At 48.5% G+C, this 24,571-nt stretch overlaps 1 protein-coding gene across 1 annotated transcript in view; it reads right to left on the reverse strand.

Annotated features, from left to right (window-relative positions):
* The window catches only part of ZUP1 (zinc finger containing ubiquitin peptidase 1), a 96,552-nt gene that overhangs the window by 18,371 nt on the left and 53,610 nt on the right, over window positions 1–24,571 (reverse strand). The window lies entirely within an intron of this gene.

Genomic DNA, 24,571 nt, shown 5'->3' on the forward strand with positions numbered 1-24,571 from the left:
ACCGCGCGCCGTAATTTTGCCTGTAGGACATTATTGCAAGAGAGCTTGGCTGAGTAGATTACACAAGAAGGAAAACACACAGCAAGTCAGCAGGATCTAGGAGCAACATGGCAGATGTGACAACCTACATGGTGAGCTGCAGCATGTGCTACATGTTCACAGATCGACCAGAAGAAGAATCCAATTTCACCTGTCAGAAGTGTAGACTAGTGGCCCTTTTAGAAGAAAAGGTGCGGGGTCTGGAAGAAAGAATAGCAACTTTGAAACTCATCAAAGAGAATGAAGACTTTCTAGACAGAACAGAAGCATCTCTACTGGTCACAGAAGGTGCAAAAAGTGTCAGAGAACCTCCAAAAGCAGATGAGTGGAAGCATGTGACCAAAAGAAGCAAGAAGACCATGGAGAAATCACCAACCACACAACTGAAGAACCGATATCAAATCTTTGTAGAGGATGAAGATGGCACACCTAAGAATGAAGCAATACCAGCAAGCAAAAAAGAAAAGGGCACACAGCAACAAGTGACAGCAAAAAGTACAGCCAAGAAGCAACGAAGAGTGGTGGTGGTGGGAGACTCACTACTGAGAGGCACAGAAGCAGCCATTTGCAGACCGGACATAACTGCAAGAGAAGTATGCTGCCTTCCAGGTGCGATGATCAAGGATGTGACCGATAGGATACCAAAGCTCTTCAGCTCCAAGGACGTCCACCCATTTCTTCTGATACATGTTGGCACCAATGACACGGCAAGGAAGGACCTACCGACAATCTGCAAGGACTTTGAAGAGTTGGGGAAGAAAGTAAAGGAACTGGATGCACAGGTAGTTTTTTCTTCTATCCTTCCAGTAGATGGGCATGGCACCAGGAGATGGAACAGGATCCTTGATGCAAACAACTGGCTAAGACGATGGTGCAGACAACAAGGATTTGGATTCCTGGACCACGGTGTGAATTACTGGTATGATGGACTCCTCGCCAGAGACGGACTACACCTCAACAAACCTGGGAAACACACATTCGCCAGAAGACTCGCTACACTCATCAGGAGGGCGTTAAACTAGAAGAAAAGGGGACGGGAAGAAAAACATTAGACTCGAACAAAGACGACCCAGGAAAACATACTCAGAAGGGAGGTAAGAACATTTCTAAAACAATCCACAGTGAGGAGATTGGAACAAAACAAAATCCTCTAAACTGCATGCTCGCAAACGCCAGAAGCCTGACAAACAAGATGGAAGAACTAGAAGCAGAAATATCTACAGGTAACTTTGACATAGTGGGAATAACCGAGACATGGTTAGATGAAAGCTATGACTGGGCAGTTAACTTACAGGGTTACAGTCTGTTTAGAAAGGATCGTAAAAATCGGAGAGGAGGAGGGGTTTGTCTCTATGTAAAGTCTTGTCTAAAGTCCACTTTAAGGGAGGATATTAGCGAAGGGAATGAGGATGTCGAGTCCATATGGGTTGAAATTCATGGAGGGAAAAATGGTAACAAAATTCTCATTGGGGTCTGTTACAAACCCCCAAATATAACAGAAAGCATGGAAAGTCTACTTCTAAAGCAGATAGATGAAGCTGCAACCCATAATGAGGTCCTGGTTATGGGGGACTTTAACTACCCGGATATTAACTGGGAAACAGAAACCTGTGAAACCCATAAAGGCAACAGGTTTCTGCTAATAACCAAGAAAAATTATCTTTCACAATTGGTGCAGAATCCAACCAGAGGAGCAGCACTTTTAGACCTAATACTATCTAATAGACCTGACAGAATAACAAATCTGCAGGTGGTTGGGCATTTAGGAAATAGCGACCACAATATTGTGCAGTTTCACCTGTCTTTCACTAGGGGGACTTGTCAGGGAGTCACAAAAACATTGAACTTTAGGAAGGCAAAGTTTGAACAGCTTAGAGATGCCCTTAATCTGGTAGACTGGGACAATATCCTCAGAAATGAGAATACAGATAATAAATGGGAAATGTTTAAGAACATCCTAAATAGGCAGTGTAAGCGGTTTATACCTTGTGGGAATAAAAGGACTAGAAATAGGAAAAACCCAATGTGGCTAAACAAAGAAGTAAGACAGGCAATTAACAGTAAAAAGAAAGCATTTGCACTACTAAAGCAGGATGGCACCATTGAAGCTCTAAAAAACTATAGGGAGAAAAATACTTTATCTAAAAAACTAATTAAAGCTGCCAAAAAGGAAACAGAGAAGCACATTGCTAAGGAGAGTAAAACTAATCCCAAACTGTTCTTCAACTATATCAATAGTAAAAGAATAAAAACTGAAAATGTAGGCCCCTTAAAAAATAGTGAGGAAAGAATGGTTGTAGATGACGAGGAAAAAGCTAACATATTAAACACCTTCTTCTCCACGGTATTCACGGTGGAAAATCAAATGCTAGGTGAAATCCCAAGAAACAATGAAAACCCTATATTAAGAGTCACCAATCTAACCCAAGAAGAGGTGCGAAACCGGCTAAATAAGATTAAAATAGATAAATCTCCGGGTCCGGATGGCATACACCCACGAGTACTAAGAGAACTAAGTAATGTAATAGATAAACCATTATTTCTTATTTTTAGGGACTCTATAGCGACAGGGTCTGTTCCGCAGGACTGGCGCATAGCAAATGTGGTGCCAATATTCAAAAAGAGCTCTAAAAGTGAACCTGGAAATTATAGGCCAGTAAGTCTAACCTCTATTGTTGGTAAAATATTTGAAGGGTTTCTGAGGGATGTTATTCTGGATTATCTCAATGAGAATAACTGTTTAACTCCATATCAGCATGGGTTTATGAGAAATCGCTCCTGTCAAACCAATCTAATCAGTTTTTATGAAGAGGTAAGCTATAGACTGGACCACGGTGAGTCATTGGACGTGGTATATCTCGATTTTTCCAAAGCGTTTGATACCGTGCCGCACAAGAGGTTGGTACACAAAATGAGAATGCTTGGTCTGGGGGAAAATGTGTGTAAATGGGTTAGTAACTGGCTTAGTGATAGAAAGCAGAGGGTGGTTATAAATGGTATAGTCTCTAACTGGGTCGCTGTGACCAGTGGGGTACCGCAGGGGTCAGTATTGGGACCTGTTCTCTTCAACATATTCATTAATGATCTGGTAGAAGGTTTACACAGTAAAATATCGATATTTGCAGATGATACAAAACTATGTAAAGCAGTTAATACAAGAGAAGATAGTATTCTGCTACAGATGGATCTGGATAAGTTGGAAACTTGGGCTGAAAGGTGGCAGATGAGGTTTAACAATGATAAATGTAAGGTTATACACATGGGAAGAGGGAATCAATATCACCATTACACACTGAACGGGAAACCACTGGGTAAATCTGACAGGGAGAAGGACTTGGGGATCCTAGTTAATGATAAACTTACCTGGAGCAGCCAGTGCCAGGCAGCAGCTGCCAAGGCAAACAGGATCATGGGGTGCATTAAAAGAGGTCTGGATACACATGATGAGAGCATTATACTGCCTCTGTACAAATCCCTAGTTAGACCGCACATGGAGTACTGTGTCCAGTTTTGGGCACCGGTGCTCAGGAAGGATATAATGGAACTAGAGAGAGTACAAAGGAGGGCAACAAAATTAATAAAGGGGATGGGAGAACTACAATACCCAGATAGATTAGCGAAATTAGGATTATTTAGTCTAGAAAAAAGACGACTGAGGGGCGATCTAATAACCATGTATAAGTATATAAGGGGACAATACAAATATCTCGCTGAGGATCTGTTTATACCAAGGAAGGTGACGGGCACAAGGGGGCATTCTTTGCGTCTGGAGGAGAGAAGGTTTTTCCACCAACATAGAAGAGGATTCTTTACTGTTAGGGCAGTGAGAATCTGGAATTGCTTGCCTGAGGAGGTGGTGATGGCGAACTCAGTCGAGGGGTTCAAGAGAGGCCTGGATGTCTTCCTGGAGCAGAACAATATTGTATCATACAATTATTAGGTTCTGTAGAAGGACGTAGATCTGGGGATTTATTATGATGGAATATAGGCTGAACTGGATGGACAAATGTCTTTTTTCGGCCTTACTAACTATGTTACTATGTTATGTTACTAGATTAAGATCCCATGGAACTGTCATACTCTTATGTATGGGACTAGCTCTACCAACAGCCTTAATAAACCTCGAAACCCAATAATTGTTGGCAATATTACAAGAGAACAGGGCTCCCAGGGCTGAGACCTGTACCTTTAGTGTACTCGGGGAAAGATTTAATTCCAATCCCTTTTGCAGAAATTCTAAGATCTGGCGTATCAGCACCCCCTCTTTTATGTCGAAGTCTGATATGGCCAGGAACTTCTTCCAAGTTCTAGAGTAGATCTTAGATGTGATCAGTTTCCTACTCTTAAGAAGGGTATCTACTAAATTCGGGGAGAAAACTCGGTCTTTTAACAACGACCGCTCAAACTCTATGCAGTTAAATGGAGTCCCTTCACTTGTGGATGGCTGATCAGACCTTGGTAAAGCAAGTTCGGGATGTCTGGAAATACCCAGGGATCATCTACCGACATTGTCCTGAGCCATACGAACCCGCTCCCCCTGGGCCAGAACGGGGCAATCAGTATAACTCTTTCCCCATCCTCCCTGATTTTCCTCACCACTAGAGGCAACAGGTTCAATGGTGGGAAAGCGTAAGCCAAATGAAAATACAACTGATACGTGGGAGAGGTGCCGCCTTTTTGTATCTGTAGGGTTCCTGTTCCTGGAGGGTCGGATCCCCTCTCTCGTGGTGCTGTCATGGGAGTCTGAATAAAAGATAATTTTTGTGGGAAAAAAATGATTTATTACTTCTCATGGATGTATTATTATAAACTTTAGTGAAACAAGTGCACACCACACATCTAGATAAGTTCCTTAGGTGGTCTAGGTTCCAAAATGGGGTCACTTGTGGGGGGTTTCCACTGTTTAGGCACATCAGGGGCTCTCCAAACACAACATGGCGTCTGATCTCAATTCCAGCCAATTCTGCATTGAAAAAGTCAAATGGCGCTCCTTCCCTTCGGAGCTCTGCCATGCGCCCAAACAGTGGTGTACTGAGGACAAACTGTACAACAACTTTTGGGGTCCATTTTCTCCTGTTACCCTTGGTAAAATAAAACAAATTGGATCTGAAGTAAATTTTTTGTGAAAAAAGTTAAAATGTTCATTTTTTTAAAACATTCCAAAAATTCCTGTGAAACACCTGAAGGGTTAATAAACTTCTTGAATATGGTTTTCAGCACCTTGAGGGGTGCAGTTTTTAGGATGGTGTCACTTTTTGGTATTTTTTATCATATAGACCCCTCAAAGTGACTTAAAATGTGATGTTGTCCCTAAAAATAAATGGTGTTGTAAAAATGAGAAATCGCTGGTCAACTTTTAACCCTTATAACTCCCTAACAAAATAAATTTTGGTTCCAAAATTGTGCTGATGTAAAGTAGACATGTGGGAAATGTTACTTATTACCGTATATACTCGAGTATAAGCCGAGATTTTCAGCCCAAAATTTTGGGCTGAAAGTGCCCCTCTCGGCTTATACTCGAGTCAAGGTGGGTGGCAGGGTCGGCGGGTGAGGGCGCTGAGGTATACTTACCTAGTCCCAGCGATCCTCGCGCTGTCCCTGCCGTCCCACGGTCTTCTGTGCTGCAGCTTCTTCCCCTCTTCAGCAGTCACGTGGGACCGCTCATTACAGAAATGAATAAGCGGCTCCACCTCCCATAGGGGCGGAGCCGCCTATTCATTCCTCTAATCAGCGGTGCCGGTGACCGCTGATAGAGAAAGAAGCTGCGGCACCGAAGACCAGGCAGAGGGACAGCGCGAGGATCGCCAGGACTAGGTAAGTATAGCATATTCACCTGTCCTCGTTCCAGCCGCCGAGCGTCGCTCCATCTTCCCGGCCGGCGCCTCCATCTTCCCGGCGTCTGCGCTCTGACTGTTCAGGCAGGGGGCGCGATGACGCATATAGTGTGCGCGGCAACCTCTGCCTGATCAGTCAGAACAGAGACGCCGGGAAGATGGAGGCGCCGGAACGAGACGCCGGGAGCTGCAATCAAGGGAGGTGAGTATGTGGTTTTTTTTTTTTATTGCAGCAGCAGCAGCGGCAGCAGAGATTTATGTGGAGCATCTATGGGGCACAGTGAACGGTGCAGAGCACCGTATATGGCACAGCTATGGGGCACAATGAACGGTGAAGAGCACCGTATATGGCACATCTATGGGGCACAGTGAACGGTGCAGGGCACCGTATATGGCACATCTATGGGGCACAGTGAACGGTGCAGGGCACCGTATATGGCACATATATGGGGCACAGTGAACGGTGCAGGGCACCGTATATGGCACATCTATGGGGCACAGTGAATGGTGCAGAGCACCGTATATGGCACATCTATGGGGCACAGTGAACGGTGCAGGGCACCGTATATGGCACATCTATGGGGCACAGTGAACGGTGCGGAGCACCGTATATGGCACATCTATGGGGCACAGTGAACGGTGCGGAGCACCGTATATGGCACATCTATGGGGCACAGTGAACGGTGCAGGGCACCGTATATGGCACATCTATGGGGCACAGTGAACGGTGCAGAGCACCGTATATGGCACATCTATGGGGCACAGTGAACGGTGCGGAGCACCGTATATGGCACATCTATGGGGCACAGTGAACGGTGCAGAGCACCGTATATGGCACATCTATGGGGCACAGTGAACGGTGCGGAGCACCGTATATGGCACATCTATGGGGCACAGTGAACGGTGCAGGGCACCGTATATGGCACATCTATGGGGCACAGTGAACGGTGCAGGGCACCGTATATGGCACATCTATGGGGCACAGTGAACGGTGCGGAGCACCGTATATGGCACATCTATGGGGCACAGTGAACGGTGCAGAGCACCGTATATGGCACATATATGGGGCACAGTGAACGGTGCAGGGCACCGTATATGGCACATCTATGGGGCACAGTGAATGGTGCAGAGCACCGTATATGGCACATCTATGGGGCACAGTGAACGGTGCAGGGCACCGTATATGGCACATCTATGGGGCACAGTGAACGGTGCGGAGCACCGTATATGGCACATCTATGGGGCACAGTGAACGGTGCGGAGCACCGTATATGGCACATCTATGGGGCACAGTGAACGGTGCAGGGCACCGTATATGGCACATCTATGGGGCACAGTGAACGGTGCAGAGCACCGTATATGGCACATCTATGGGGCACAGTGAACGGTGCGGAGCACCGTATATGGCACATCTATGGGGCACAGTGAACGGTGCAGAGCACCGTATATGGCACATCTATGGGGCACAGTGAACGGTGCGGAGCACCGTATATGGCACATCTATGGGGCACAGTGAACGGTGCAGGGCACCGTATATGGCACATCTATGGGGCACAGTGAACGGTGCAGAGCACCGTATATGGCACATCTATGGGGCACAGTGAACGGTGCGGAGCACCGTATATGGCACATCTATGGGGCACAGTGAACGGTGCAGGGCACCGTATATGGCACATCTATGGGGCACAGTGAACGGTGCAGGGCACCGTATATGGCACATCTATGGGGCACAGTGAACGGTGCAGAGCACCGTATATGGCACATCTATGGGGCACAGTGAACGGTGCAGGGCACCGTATATGGCACATCTATGGGGCACAGTGAACGGTGCAGAGCACCGTATATGGCACATCTATGGGGCACAGTGAACGGTGCAGGGCACCGTATATGGCACATCTATGGGGCACAGTGAACGGTGCAGGGCACCGTATATGGCACATCTATGGGGCACAGTGAACGGTGCAGAGCACCGTATATGGCACATCTATGGGGCACAGTGAACGGTGCAGGGCACCGTATATGGCACATCTATGGGGCACAGTGAACGGTGCAGGGCACCGTATATGGCACATCTATGGGGCACAGTGAACGGTGCAGAGCACCGTATATGGCACATCTATGGGGCACAGTGAACGGTGCAGAGCACCGTATATGGCACATCTATGGGGCACAGTGAACGGTGCAGAGCACCGTATATGGCACATCTATGGGGCACAGTGAACGGTGCAGAGCACCGTATATGGCACATCTATGGGGCACAATGAACGGTGCAGGGCACCGTATATGGCACATCTATGGGGCACAGTGAACGGTGCAGAGCACCGTATATGGCACATCTATGGGGCACAGTGAACGGTGCAGAGCACCGTATATGGCACATCTATGGGGCACAGTGAACGGTGCAGGGCACCGTATATGGCACATCTATGGGGCACAGTGAACGGTGCAGAGCACCGTATATGGCACATCTATGGGGCACAGTGAACGGTGCAGGGCACCGTATATGGCACATCTATGGGGCACAGTGAACGGTGCAGAGCACCGTATATGGCACATCTATGGGGCACAGTGAACGGTGCAGAGCACTGTATATGGGGCACAGCTATGGGGAAATATGAACGGTGCAGAGCACTGTATGGCACAGCTATGGGGAAATAATTATCTATTTTTATTTTTGAAATTCACCGGTAGCTACTGCATTTCCACCCTAGGCTTATACTCGAGTCAATAAGTTTTCCCAGTTTTTTGTGGCAAAATTAGGGGGGTCGGCTTATACTCGGGTCGGCTTACACTCGAGTATATACGGTAACTATTTTGTGTGACATGTCTCTGTGATTTAAGGACATGAAAATTCAAAGTTGTAAAACTGCGAAATTTTCAAACTTTTCACCAAAATTTCCGTTTTTTTTTGCACAAATAAATGCAAGTAATATCAAAGAAAGTTTACCACTATCATGAAGTACAATACGTCACAAGAAAATGTCAGAATCACCGGGATCCGTTCAAGCGTTCCAGAGTTATAACCTCATAAAGGGACAGTGGTCAGAATTGTAAAAATTGGCCCAGTCATCAACGTGCAAACCACCTTTGGGGGTAAAGGGGTTAATCATTTACAGGACAGTTTAGAGTTCCCTATGTTATATAATAATAATAATAATAATCTTTATTTATATAGCGCCAACATATTCCGCAGCGCTTTACAGTTTAACAGTTTCAAACACAAAAGTCATAAGTAACAACGTTAACAATACAATAATTAAAGCACAATAAGACGACCCTGCTCGTGAGAGCTTACAATCTACAATATATATAAATGTAATGTATCCGTAAAAATCAGATGCTATATTGTGGCTCAGTACAGCATCATATTTATTTTTGTGTATTCATAGACTTGAATGGATGAGTCTCATCTGATTTATGGAAGAAATTAGTACATGCAATATTTTCACACGCAGATTCGTTCAGGAAAAAAAGTTTTTTCTTCACTCCTGGTTTTATCTTACAAATACTAATGTAAAAAATTCACCAAAATACTGAACACGTGCACGTGACCTAAATGAATATCAGCAACACCTGCCAATTTCAGCAGGACTGGCCAACTATTTAACCCTTTAGCGACCGCCGATACGCCTTTTAACGGCGGCCGCTAAGGGTACTTTAACCACAGCGCCGTTAATTAACGGCGCTGTGGAAAAAGTAAATAGCGCCCCCCAGAGTCGGATTTTCTCTGGGGTCTCGGCTGCCGGGGGTAGCCGAGACCCCAGAGAACATGATTCGGGGGGTTTTTTACCGACCCCGCATTTGCGATCGCCGGTAATTAACCGTTTACCGGCGATCGCAAAAAAAAAAAAAAAAAACACACGCGATTTCTCTGTCCTCCGATGTGCGAGCACATCGGAGGACAGAGAAAAGGGGTCCCCGATACTTACCTATCTCCCCCGGTGCTCCTCGTGGCTCCCGGTGGGCGCCGCCATCTTCAAAATGGCGGGCGCATGCGCAGTTCGCCCGCCGGCCGGCCCCGGGAGAATCTTTGGGGTCTCAGCTGCCGGGGGTAGCCGAGACCCCAAAGAACATGATCGGGGTCGGTTTTACCAACCCCTGTTTTGCGATCGCCGGTAATTAACTGTTTACCGGTGACCGCAAAAGAAAAAAAAAAAGCAAAGTGTAATTCTCTGTCCTCTGATGTGATCGCACATTAGAGGACAGAGAAATAGGGGGATTCAGGGACCCTATCATACTTACCTGTGTCCCTGGGTCCTCCTGCTGCTCCTCCTGGCCGCCAGCGAAAAGAAAATGGCGGGCGCATGCGCAGTGCGCCCGCCATCTGTCTCCATCTGCCGGCCGGCCGGAGAACAGCAGTTGGGGCTAAAATTAGGGTTAGGGTTAGGGCTAAATTAAGGGTTAGGGTTGGGGCTAAGTTTAGGGTTAGGGTTGGGGCTAAATTTAGGGTTAGGCTTCTTTCACACTTACGTCGGTACGGGGCCGTCGCAATGTGTCGGCCCGACATACCGACGCACGTTGTGGAAATTGTGCACAACGTGGGCAGCGGATGTAATTTTTCAACGCATCCGCTGCCCAATCTATGTCCTGGGGAGGAGGGGGCGGAGTTACGGCCACGCATGCGCGGTCAGAAATGGCGGATGCGACGTACAAAAAAACGTTACATTGAACGTTTTTTTGTGCTGACGGTCCGCCAAAACACAACTGATCCAGTGCACGACGGACGCGACGTGTGGCCATCCGTCACGATCCGTCGGCAATACAAGTCTATGGGCAAAAATGCATCCTGCGGGCACATTTGCAGGATCCGTTTCTTGTCCAAAACGATGGATTGCGACGGATGCCAAACAACGCAAGTGTGAAAGTAGCCTTAGGGCTAGGGTTAGGGTTGGGGCTAAAGTTAGGGCTAGGGTTGGGGCTAAAGTTAGGGTTAGAGTTGGGATTAGGGTTAGGGTTTGGATTAGGGTTGGTATTAGGGTTGGCATTAGGGTTACGCTTGGGATAAGGGTTAGGTTTGGGATTAGGGTTAAGGTTAGGGTTGTGATTAGGGGTGTATTGGGATTATGGTTAGGTTTGAGGTTAGGGTTGAGATTAGGATTAGGGGTGTGTTGGATTTAGGGTTTTGATTAGGGTTATGGTTAGGGTTGACATTAGGGTTGTTTTGGGGTAAGGGTTGTGATTATCGTTAGGGTTAGTGATTAGGATTATGGATCAGGTTGGGATTAGGGTTAGGGGTGTGTTGGGGTTAGGGTTGGAGCTAGAATTGGGGGGTTTCCACTGTTTAGGTACATCAGGGGGTCTCCAAACACGACAGCCAATTTTGCGCTCAAAAAGTCAAATGGTGCTCCCTCCCTTCTGAGCTCTGCCGTGCGCCCAAACAGTGGGTTACCCCCACATATGGGGCATCAGCGTACTCTAGATAAATTGGACAACAACTTCTGGGGTCCAATTTCTCCTGTTACCCTTGTGAAAATAAAAACTTGGGGGCTACAAAATCTTTTTTGTGGAAAAAATAATATTTTTTTATTTTTATGACTGCATTATAAACTTCTGTGAAGCACTTGGGCATTCAAAGTTCTCACCACACATCTATATAAGTTCCTTGGGGGGTCTAGTTTCCAAAACGGGGTCACTTGTGGGGGGTTACTACTGTTTAGGTACATCAGGGGCTCTGCAAACGCAACATAACGCCCGCAGACCATTCTATCAAAGTCTGCATTCCAAAACGGCGCTCCTTCCTTCTGAGCTCTGCCGTGCGCCCAAACAGTGGTTTACCCCCACATATGGGGTACCAGCATACTCAGGACAAATTGGACACCAACTTTTGGGGTCCAATTTCTCTTGTTACCCCTGTGAAAATAAAAACTTGGGGGCTACAATATCTTTTTTGTGGAAAAAAAATATTTTTTATTTTCACGACTCTGCATTATAAACTTCTGTGAAGCACTTGGGCATTCAAAGTTCTCACCACACATCTAGATAAGTTCCATGGGGGGTCTAGTTTCCAAAATGGGGTCACTTGTGGGGGATTTCTACTGTTTAGGCACATCAGGGGCTCTCCAAACGCGACATGGCGTCCGATCTCAATTCCAGACAATTCTACATTGAAAAAATAAAACGGCACTCCTTCTCTTTCAAGCTCTGCGGTGCGCCCAATCAGTGGTTTACCCCCACATATTGGGTATCGACGTACTCAGGAGAAATCGCACAACAACTTTTGTGGTCTAATTTCTCCTGTTATCCTTGTGAAAATAAAAATTTGGGGGCAAAAATATCATTTTTTGTAGAAAAAAGCTGAATTACTTACGGTAATACTCTTTTAATGAGTCCACGACAGCACCCCACATGAGAGAGAGGGATCCGCCCATAGGAACAGGAAACCTACAGAATAAAAGGAGGCGGTCCCCTCTCCTCCTCAGTTTAGTTTACAGAGTATAAAAAGGGAACCGCAAAAAGATTTAGTATTAATTCTTATTCAGCAATATTAATTTCTTAAACTCTATACAACCATTATTTGTGAACTTAAGAGAAAGAGCTGTGTAAAACTAGGGAGGGTTGTAAATGGGTGCTGTCGTGGACTCATTAAAAGAGTATTACCGTAAGTAATTCGGCTTTTTACCCTTCGCCACGACAGCACCCCACATGAGAGATTTTCAGAGAGTCATTATCTGGGTGGGATTACTGTACTAAGAACAGCTCTACCAAAGGTTAGATCAGAAGATGTGGATAGATCAAGTCTATAATGGTTGTAGAAGGTAGAAGGTGTAGACCAAGTTGCGGCCTTACATATCAAATGGATTGGTACATCCGCCTGCTCCGCCCAAGAGGAAGCCATGGCCCGAGTTGAATGTGCCTTTATGCCCACTGGAGGAACTTCACCCTTTGACGTATACGCCAAACAGATTGCCTCTCTGATCCATCGAGATATGGTAGCTCTTGTAACCCCACGTCCTTTCTTGCTGCCCTGAAAGGAGATAAACAGAGCCCTACTCTGCCTCCATGTCTGAGACCTCTCTATATAAGTCAGGATGGCTCTTCTGACATCTAAGGTGTGGAATTTATGTTGTTCTGGGGTTACAGGAGAATCAAAAAAGGAAGGGAGAAATATCTCCTGAGATCTGTGATAGGTGGATGCTACCTTAGGGAGGTATGAGGGATCAGGTTTTAGGACTATACGATCTTGAAATACTAGCAAGAAAGGTGGGTCCACTGATAGGGCCTGGATGTCACTAACCCTCCTAGCTGAGGTTAGGGCTACCAATAGGGCTACTTTATACGTTAGAACATTTAGAGGTATAATAATAATAATAATAATCTTTATTTTTATATAGCGCTAACCGCAGCGCTTTACAATTTTTGCACACATTATCATCACTGTCCCCGATGGGGCTCACAATCTAAATTCCCTATCAGTATGTCTTTGAATGTGGGAGGAAACCGGAGTGCCCGGAGGAAACCCACACAAACACGGGGAGAACATACAAACTCTTTGCAGATGGTGTCCAAGGTGGGATTTGAACCCAGGACTCCAGCGCTGCAAGGCTGCAGTGCTATCCACTGAGCCACCGTGCTGCCCGATAGAATCTAGTGGTTCAAACGGGGAGTCAGTTAAGGATTCCAGTACTAAATTTAAATCCCTTGGGGGTAGACGGGGAATATGAACCGGATTACTCCGTTCACAAGACTTAATAAATCTGGAGACCCATCTATCAGCTGCTATATTACAACCATATAGAGCTCCTAATGCTGAGACCTGGACTCTCAAGGTGTTTACTGATAAACCTAATTATCTGCCTTTTTGTAGGAACTCTAGAATAGATGTCACTGGAACTTGTCTAGTGAATGGTATCGTATAAAAGTTTAAGAATTTTTTCCAGACCCTACTATATATTAGGGTGGTAGATCTTTTTCTACTTAGTAGCAGGGTATTTACTAATTGTTCTGAGAATCCCCTTGAGCTTAGTAACTGCCGCTCAAATTCCACGCCGTCAAGTGAAGTCCTTTCACTTGCGGGTGGAAGAAGGGCCCCTGGAACAGTAGTTTGTCTGATGGAAGAATCCATGGGTCGCATAGACACATGCTCTGGAGACAAGAGAACCATGGTCTCTTTGGCCAAAAGGGTACGATTAGGATTACCCTCGCTTGTTCTCTCCTGATCTTCCTGATCACTAGTGGAATCAGAGACATTGGAGGAAAGGCGTACGCCAGTTTGAACTTCCAGGGATGGTGTAGAGAGTCCAACATGTCTGGATGATCCCCGAAGTTCAGAGAAGCGAATCTTTTTACCTGACTGTTGCCTCTTGTGGCAAACAGATCTATTTGAGGTGTACCCCATGATCTTGTTATTGCTCTGAATATGTCTCTGTTTAGGGTCCATTCTCTCTGGCATAGCCTGTTTCGACTGAGATAGTCTGCTTTGATATTTTCCACCCCGCTTATATGCAGGGCTGTTAAGGATGCAAGATGAGTCTCTGCCAATTGGAAGATCTCTCCTGCTATGGTCATCAGTCTTCCTGACCTTGTACCACCCTGATGGTTTACATAGGCCACTGCGGTAGAATTGTCCGAGAAAACTCTTACATGCGCTCCTTGGATCTGTGGAAGAAAATGATTTAAGGCATTTTCCACCGCTCTTAATTCCTTCCAATTGGAAGAACATGACAACTCTGCCTGATTCCAGGTGTCTTGGACCACATAATCCTCCATATGTGCATCCCACCCGGTAGGGCTGGCGTCGGTAGTAATTATTTTAGACGGGTCTACTATCCAAGGTACACCTTCTGAAAGGTGTCCCATATCTAGCCACCATGATAGGGATTCTATGACATTCTTGGAAAGAGTTAGTTTACTCTCCAGATGTCGCTTCTTCCCCTGGACTGATAAAACTTCATACTGTAACTGACGGGTATGAAAATGAGCCCACGGTACAGCTGGAATACATGAAGATAATGATCCTAATAAGGACATAGCTTTTCTTAGAGTCATATGGGGATTTTTTATTGCCTTTGACACCTTTGACTGAATGGTTACTTTTTTAGAATGCGGGAGGAAGCTTTTTTGACTTACGGAGTTTAGCTGAATCCCTAGAAATATCTGAACGGTGTCTGGGTTCAGTCTGGACTTTTGGAAGTTGACGATCCAGCCCAACTCCTGTAGGGACGAGATTGTGTTAGATAATCGCATTTTACATTGAGATATAGAATCTCCTACCACCAGAAAATCATCCAGGTAGGGTATTATCAAAGTGTCCTGTTGGCGTAGATAAGCCATCACTTCTAATATCACTTTCGTGAAGATGCGTGGAGCCATTGAAAGCCCAAAGGGCATTGCTACATATTGAAAGTGACGAACCTGTCCCGCCAGGATGACTGCTACTCTTAGGTACTGCTGATGTTCGGTATGCATGGGAAGATGATAGTAGGCATCTTTTAGGTCTATCCCAGCCATGACACACCTAGGGGACAAAAGTTTGATGGCAGAACTAATAGATTCCATTTTGAAAGTATGGTTACGTAGAAAGGAATTTAATCTTTTGAGATTTATGATGGTTCTAAATGAACCATCTGGCTTATTGATCAAGAACAAAGGGGAATAGAAGCCCCTTCCCTCTTGATCTCGGGGCACCTCTATCAATACTTTTTTAGATAGGAGAGATAGAATCTCGGATTCTAGAGCCTTTTGTTGTTCCTGTCCCCCTGGAGATGTTATTATAAAGGAATCCCAAGGGATTCTCTCAAATTCTAGCTTTATTCCATACTTAATAATGTCCAGAATCCAATAACTGGATGTTATTTGCTCCCATTTGGAAAGGAAATATTTTAATCTCCCGCCCACTTCATAGTTAGCGGTACTTGTTACGTTTTGGGTTATAGGATCCGGTAAACAGAGCACCTTTTGGTTTTGGGTCCTTTGTTTCCCAGCGCTCCCTTTGCTCAGTAGGCCTGTTCCTGGTAAAGGGGCGTCTTCTGAAGGCTCTCCTGTAAGATGGAAGATATTGGTTAGGGAAACCCTTCTTCCGCTCTCCTGCTTTATTTAAAAGCTCATCTAGCGTTTTCCCGAACAGGAACTCACCCCGGCAGGGGAGTGCACAACGTTTTGCTTTGGCCTGGGCGTCCCCTTTCCAGTTTTTTAACCAGAGTGCTCGCCGGGCTGTGTTTACTAGGCCGGCTGACCTGGCTGCTAGGCGTAGCGAATCCACAGAGGCATCAGCTAGGAACGCTACTGCCTCTTTCATTAGAGGGATTTTCGATAAGATTGCACTTCTTGAAGATCCACCTCTAATTTGCTCCTCCAGCTGCTCTGTCCACACTAGCAATGACCTTGCAGTACAGGTACCAGAAATAGCTGGCCTGAACGCCCCTGTGTTGGCCTTCCATGACCTTTTAAGTAAGGCTTCTGCTTTCCGGTCTAATGGGTCAGCTAGAGTCCCTGAGTCTTCCACAGGCAAGACTGATTGTTTGGAAGTTGAGGCTACTGCGGCATCAACTTTTCGTATTTTTGACCAAGAATTTAGCTCTTCATCGCTGAAGGGATAGCGTCTTTTGGCAGATGATGGCAAGAATCCCCTTGTATGTTGTTTTTCCCACTCCTTTTTAACTAGTTCTTTAATTGTGGGTATGACGGGGAAGGATCTACGCTTTTTTTGTCCTAACCCCGCAAACATAATGTCTTGAGCCGACTTCTTCCCTTTCTCGTCTGGGCACCCCATCGTATTTCTAACAGCTTTTACTAAGTTGTCAACGCTGCTATTGGGCAGACACAGTTCCCCTTCATTTTCGGATGAACTCGGCTGAGTTTCATCTCCCTCTGAGGATTTATATTCCGACTCCGAGCTTGCTGGAGATTGGGACCTGCTTGGCTGTCAGGTACTGGTGCTACCTGCATGCGCCAAACCCTGCATCTCTTCGCGGATAATGGCTCTGACGTCAGACGGAGTCATTACATTCTCCTGCCGTAAGGTCAATATAATGCATTCTGAGCATAACCTCTTTGTATATGAGTCCGGGAGGGGTTGCAAACATAAAGCACATTCTTTGTGTTTGGATTTATGTGTCCTTTTCTTATTCTAGAGGGGATACAGGAGGAGCATATATCAGCATATGGGAAGAGACTTTTTCAACAACTCACCCAGTGAAGCTGACAGGTACCGGTTCTGGAGGCGGATTGTTTGATGAAAGATCCCTCTGTTTGGTGGCAGATCGTTTCTCCTGAGATCGCTTTTCCGGAGATCGATCCCCACTTTTAGCGCTGCTTCTGGCGCTTGTCTCCTTACTGGGAGAGCGCTCTGTTGCAGGCAAGTGTACTACATCGGCCGGTGAAGCCATACTTACACACACACCGGCCGACGCTAGCGCTGGATTTTTAAATGTGGCGCCGAGTCTCCTGCCTCCCCGGACCTAACCCGGAAGTGCTCCAGTGACTTCCGGGTTAGACGCGCCGCTCCTTCTCACCATGCGGCGGCTGCTGATAAAAAGCGCGCGTCCTCATGGAGCCGGGCGGACCAGAGGCACCGAACCCGGACCATGGCCATCGATCAGACGAGGGGGGAGGCTGCAAACAGTGGCTCCCCCGCCGCTGCTTCTGGAACTGCAGCCCCTGCCGTTCCTTACAGAGACTGACGCAGGCGGGTGCATGGCCCAGGGATCCTCTTCTGTAGGTGAGTCCTGGGATTCCCATAGGAACAGGAAATCTAAACTGAGGAGGAGAGGGGACCGCCTCCTTTTATTCTGTAGGTTTCCTGTTCCTATGGGCGGATCCCTCTCTCTCATGTGGGGTGCTGTCGTGGCGAAGGGTAAAAATGCGATTTTTTATTTTCACGGCTCTACGTTATAAACTTCTGTGAAGCACATGGGGGTTCAAAGTGCTCACCACACATCTAGATAAGTTCCTTAAGGGGTCTAGTTTCCAAAATGGTGTCACTTGTGGGGGGTTTCCACTGTTAAGGCACATCAGGGGCTCTCCTTCTCTTCCAAGCTCTGCGGTGCGCCCAAACAGTGGTTTACCCTCACATATGGGGTATCGACGTATTCAGGAGAAATCGCACAACAACTTTTGTGGTCTAATTTCTCCTGTTACCCTTATGAAAATAAGAATTTGTGGGCGAAAAGATCATTTTTGTGTAAACAAAAGCGATTTTTTATTTTCACGGCTCTACATTAGGGGTCTAGTTTCCAAAATGGTGTCACTTGTGGGGAGTTTCCACTGTTAAGGCACATCAGGGACTCTCTAAACGTGACATGGCGTCCGATCTCAATTCCAGCCAATTCTGCATTGAAAAAACAGGATTTTTGGTTGCTTACCGTAAAATCTGTTTCTTGAAGCCTCCATTGGGGGACACAGGAACCATGGGTGTATGCTGCTGCCACTAGGAGGCTGACACTATGCAAATAAAAAAGTTAGCTCCTCCTCTGCAGTGTACACCCCACCGACTGGCATTATACTCTTCAGTTAGTGAGAAAGCAGTAGGAGATAATGAACAAGGTTGAAAAACCATAACCACAAACATGAGAACTGTAAACGTGAGAACAGTCATATAACATATAACAGAAACATTGGGAGGGAGCTGTGTCCCCCAATGGAGGCTTCAAGAAACAGATTTTACGGTAAGCAACCAAAAATCCTGTTTTCTTTATCGCCTCTCATTGGGGGACACAGGAACCATGGGACGTCCCAAAGCAGTCCCTAGGGCGGGAAAACAGACTTCCATCAGGTCAGAGGACTCACCACTGCCGCCTGCAGGATCCTTCTGCCTAGGCTGGCGTCCGCCGATGCGTAGGTATGGACCTTGTACAATTTGGCGAACATGTGGAAGGAAGACCAAGTTGCCGCTTTGCAAAGCTGTAGGGCGGAAGCCCTGTGGCGCACCGCCCAGGAGGCGCCGACTGCCCGGGTAGAGTGAGCCTTAATCCCAGTAGGGGGCACTCTGTTCTTGACCCGGTAAGCCTCCAAAATTGCCATTCTGATCCATCGAGCAATAGTCGCCTCGGAAGCCGGTTGGCCTCTGCGCATGCCATCAGGAATGACGAAAAGGGAATCCGTCTTCCGGAAAATGGAGGTTCTATCCAGGTAGATCCTCACTGCCCTGACGAGGTCCAGCTTGTTCAACGATCGCTCCAGAGGATGAGTCGGAGCTGGACAAAAGGAAGGGAGAACGATGTCCTCGTTGAGGCGGAAGGAGGAAAACACCTTAGGAAAAAAGGAAGGTGGGAGCCGGAAGACCACCTTGTCCTGGTGAATGACCAAAAACGGAGGACGGCAAGACAGGGCCGCCATCTTGGAAACGCGGCGAATAGACGCGATGGCCACAAGAAAAGTCACCTTCCAAGATAGAACTGATAGAGAAATCTCCCTAAGGAGCTCAAAGGAAGAAACCCTCAGAACGTCCAGTACCAGGTTTAAACCCCATGCATCCACAGAGGCCCTGTACGGCGGGACAGCGTGGGCTACTCCTTGAAGGAAGGTCTTAACCTGTGGCCGAGAAGCTAAAGTCTTCTGAAAAAGGATGGAAAGCGCAGAAACCTGGCTCTTCAGGGAGCTAAGAGCCAGGCCCGAATCCAGTCCTGCCTGAAGGAAGGCCAAAAGAGAAGGCAGAGAAAAGGACATGGATGGAACACGGTTGGACTCGCACCAACGGAAGTAAGCCTTCCAGGTACGGTAGTAGATCCTGGAAGACGAAGGCTTCCGAGCCTGAATCATGGTGTGAATTACCCGGTCCGAAAGGCCGGACGCTCTTAGAACCGCGGTCTCAACAGCCACGCCGTTAAACTGAGCGACCGAGAATTCGGGTGGCAGAACGGACACCGAGACAGCAGATCGGGCCTGTCTGGAAGGCGCCAGGGAGCGTCCGCGAGAAGGTTGACGAGCTCCGCGAACCAAGCTCTCCTGGGCCAACCCGGGGCGATCAAGATGACTGGCACCCCTTCCGCTTTGATCTTCTTCAACAGTTTGGGAAGTAATGGAAGGGGTGGGAACAGGTAGGGCAGCACAAACTGTGACCAAGGGATGGCCAGAGCGTCGACGCCCACTGCGAGAGGATCGCGAGACCTGGAGACGAACTGCGGAACCTTCCTGTTCATTCGAGACGCCGTGAGATCCACGTCCGGAGTCCCCCATCGAAGACAAATCTGATGGAAGACCTCCGGATGCAAGGACCATTCCCCTGCCGCGAGGCCCTCGCGGCTGAGGAAGTCGGCGGCCCAGTTGTCCACGCCGGGAATATGCACTGCGGATATCACCGGAACTGTTGCCCCTGCCCAAAGGAGGATCTTTGATACCTCAGCAAGGGCCAAGGAGCTCCGTGTCCTCCCCTGATGGTTGACATATGCCACAGCCGTGGCGTTGTCCGACTGGATCCGGACTGGCAGGCCCTTGAGAATCCTTTCCCAGGGGCGGAGGGACAGAAAGATGGCCCGAATTTCGAAGACATTGATTGTCAGAGATGACTCCTGCGACGACCAACGGCCCTGGACTGTCAGGTGGCGAAAAACCGCACCCCAGCCGAACAGGAAGGAACTGGAAGGAAGTACTTGCCCTGGGAGAAGAGAGGTGACGTCAGCCACCAGTTGAGAGGCCGTTTGACCCGAGAAGAGAGTCGGGTCGGCCGATCCAGGGAGAAGGCAGACCTGTCCCGTTGAGACAGAATGGCTAGCTGAATGGGTCGCGAATGAAATTGGGCGAAGGGAATCGCTTCCAATGTAGCTACCATCCTCCCCAGAACCTTCACGGCCGATCGGAGGGAGGGAGGCCGAGGACCCTGGAGCAAGCGTATGTCCCGACAAAGGGTGGATCTCTTGTCTTTGGGAAGGAAGACTCTGGTCTGACGAGTGTCGAAGAGCATGCCCAGAAAGATGATGCGCTGAGAAGGAATAAGGCAGGACTTCTTCCGGTTGACCAGCCACCCGAAATGGGCTAAGGTGTCGAGAACAATGGACAGGCTTTCGTGAGCATGAGAAAAGGACGGAGCCTTGATGAGGATGTCGTCGAGGTATGGCAATAGGACCAGGCCTCTGACTCTCGTGATGGCCATCAGTGCCGCCATGATCTTCGTGAACACCCTTGGAGCGGTTGCGAGGCGAAATGGCAGGGCGACGAACTGAAAATGTTCCCGGAGCACTGCAAAGTGCAGGAAACGGTGATATCCGGGAAATATCGGGACATGGAGGTAGGCGTCCTGGATGTCTATTGAGCACAGAAATTCCTGAGCTTCCATGGAAGCAATTACTGAACGAAGGGATTCCATCCTGAAGTGTCTCAGACGAACTCTCCTGTTCAGCAATAAAAGGTCCAGAATGGGGCGAACCTTGCCGTCTTTTTTTTTCGGTACACAAAGAGGTTCGAGTAGAAACCCGTGAACCGTTCTTTTTCTGGGACGGAAACGATTACCCCGGCTTTGAGAAGAGAAGCGATGGCTGCGAAGAAACCCGGAACTAGAGCGGGATCTCTTGAGGACGGGATTTGAAGAAACGATCCCGGGATCGTGAAACGAACTCTATCTTGTATCCCGAGGATACAACTTCCCTGACCCATGCGTCTACTGCGGAAAATTAGACGTCCCAGAAAAAGAGAAGACGGCCGCCCAGCCTGGGAGTTGGGCTGGAGTCTTGCAGAGAGTCATGCCGAGGTGGATCTTCCAGTCCTAGACCTGGAGGATCCACTTTGGGAGTAGCGAGAACGCTAAGAAGGAGTGGGTCTAAACAAAATACCCTCTTCTTCTCTTGACGTGCCTGTGGCCTCTGCTGCGTGAACCCAGAAAAAAAGACCAGCTGGTAAGGGACTTTTTTTTTTTTTTTTTTTTTGGAAGACAAATCCGCCTGCCAGGCCTTGAGCCAACGGTCCGACGGAAGGGAACAGCATTGCTGGAAGCCTGAGTCGCACAGGACGCGGCATCCAGGGAAGCGGAGGCCAGGTATTCACCTGCAAGAGAAATCTGTCTGGCAAGCTCAGCTAGCTGTCCAAGTGGAGCCCCATCCGGGATGCCCTGACGGAGCTGTTTGGCCCACTTGGATACTTCGCAAAGGATTCTATGATTATCATTAGAATCCTTCAGAGATGCTCCGCCAGATAGAGGAAGGACAGTATTGGTCTTTCGACAGCCTGGAAACCCGAGGATCCACCGAGGGAGAAATCCAATTAGCAATGAGCTCCGGAGAAAAGGGATATAAAAACGACAAGGCGCTTTCCTCTCTGAAAGCGTCCAGCTGGATTCTCTCCTTCTCTCATCATGATTTCCTCTAAATCAGGGTGAGGAGCGAAAAGCCTTTGAAGGTGGTTTAGCCCGTTTAAACGAAACCGCCTGGCCTGCGGGTTCCGTAGCGGAAGCTTTGATGCCACAGGTCTGATTTATCGCTCCAATGAGGTTCTGAACCATATCCCCCATGCTATAAATTTGGTTCAACTCCAGCGCCGACCTATGAAGGCGCATCAGAGAAAGCCTCGCCTGACTCAGGGAGGACAGCCGACCGCAGAGAAGGACCGTGGGGCGAGATGGAACTGAAAGAGGACTCAGACCAGCGTTCCTGTCTGGACCTTTTGCGGCCTATAACGGAAGGCTCAGATGGAGCCTCCTGCGACCCGTTGGCTACTGCGGGGGTCTGCAGGGGCAACCTATCAACCACAGACACAAGGGTTTTAGACACCTGTGTTAGATCCGCTATGGACTGTGATAGAGAGGAAACCCAGGCTGGAGCGGAGTTTTCGCTCTGTAGCAAAACAGCGGGAGGGTCCTGGGCGGGGGTTGCTACAGGTCTGACAGAGAGATGACAACGCAAAGTGTGGCAGAAATACTAGAAGGTTAGGGGACAGAAGGGTAGAGGAAAGTGTCCGTCTGCAGAGCAGAGCTACTCACGACAGGCGGAGCGATCTTCGGACAGAAAAGCTGCATAGCTGCCAAGAGGAGGATCTTGATAGAAGATGCACCTCAGCGATGATCCTTAACGTAGAAATGCAGACAGACAGCAGACTTCTGGGACACTGCTGTTTGGCACCTTCAGTCCAGGACCAACTGCAGCCACAAAGAGTGGAGCAAGGCGTTCCTGGCGCCGAAAAACAAAACTTGGGGGCGCAGGGAAAGTGGGCGGGGCTAACCGCCATGTCAGGACCGCCTGCTGTGTCCCCCAATGCGCCGAAAAGAATCAGTCGGGCGGGAGAAAAGCCCGCCCGATGGAGAGAAGGAAGTGGGCGGAGTCATGGCCGGAAGTAGGCCCCAGGAGAAACCGGGGCCTAAATTAGAAGCCGGCGGCCGCCGGAGAGGGCCGCAGCGGCGGACGTGCAGCCAGGAAGCGGCGCGGCCGCCCGCAAGAAGGCCGCGCCAGGACAGAAAAAAGGCAGCGCGGCTGCCTGCAGGCCCGCTGCAACGGCCCCACAGAAAGAGCGCGGTCGCCGGTGGAAAATGGCGCGGCTGTGTGCGCGCCAGAGAGAGGAGCGGCCGCTGCAAAAAACCAGCGTAGGTGCCAATAGGGCTGCCGCGCCACCCAGAGCAAGGAGCGGCCGCAGCAAAAAGGGGCAGCGCGGCCACAGCAAAGAGGGGCAGCGCGGCCGCCGCGCCAGAGAGGAAGAAGCGGCCATAGTAAAATTAAGCACGGCTAGAAGGGTCGCCGCGCCACTCGGGTAAAGGAGCGTCCGCAGCAAAAAGGGACTGTGCGGCTGCCGAGACAGTGCGGGGGGAAGCAGCGCGGCCGCCGCGCGAGGAGACGTCCGCGCTGCTGTGCCAGAGAGGAAGGAGCGGCCGCAGTAAAATTCAGCGCGACAGCCAGAAGGACCGCCGCGCCACTCGGGAACAGGAGTGGCCGCAGCAAAAAGGGTAGTGTGGTCGCCCAGACAGTGCGGGGGAGCAGCGTGGCTGTCCAAAGGGGCCGCCGCGCGAAGGAGACACGGCTCCTACCATGCCTCCCGAGAAGGACCCAGAGGAAGGGGAGCAGGAATACTCACCTAAACATCCCACGCCGTCTGTTACTAACCTCAAACTGGTGAAGATATCAGACGTCCAGGGAGCTATGATGGACGTCCTCGTCTCCTCCAACCGACAGGCTCTGGTGGGCGAGTGGGTGGGGGACGGAGCCAGGACCGGACTTCTGAGCACGCTTGTGTGCTAGGATCTTGGTCCTGGTGAGGGATCTATGAGGATACGGGGTGGCAGTACACGCCGTACTCATAGTCCGCATTGTGGGACTACAGGTGTGACTGTTCACCCTGTATCCTTCTGGGAAACCTGAAAAGAAACGACGCACATTGAGGTAGATAAGGGTCTAATGAAAGACCCGTGTCCACCTCCTACTGACACTAAGCTAAACTGAAGAGTATAATGCCAGTCGGTGGGGTGTACACTGCAGAGGAGGAGCTAACTTTTTTATTTGCATAGTGTCAGCCTCCTAGTGGCAGCAGCATACACCCATGGTTCCTGTGTCCCCCAATGAGAGGCGATAAAGAAAGTCAAACGGCGCTCCTTCACTTCCAAGTTCTGCGGTGCGCCCAAACAGTGGTTTACCCCACATATGGGGTATTGGCGTATTCAGGAGAAATTGCATAACAAAATTTATGGTTACATTTCTGTTTTTACACTTGTGAAAAAAAAAAATGGTTCTGAATTAAGATGTTTGCAAAAAAAAGTTAAATGTTCATTTTTTCCTTCCACATTGATTCAGTTCCTGTGAAGCACGTAAAGGGTTAATAAACTTCTTGAATGTGGTTTTGAGACCCTAGAG

The sequence above is a fragment of the Ranitomeya imitator genome, chromosome 5 (assembly GCF_032444005.1).
Source record: "Ranitomeya imitator isolate aRanImi1 chromosome 5, aRanImi1.pri, whole genome shotgun sequence".
In the NCBI taxonomy this organism is placed as follows: domain Eukaryota; kingdom Metazoa; phylum Chordata; class Amphibia; order Anura; family Dendrobatidae; genus Ranitomeya; species Ranitomeya imitator.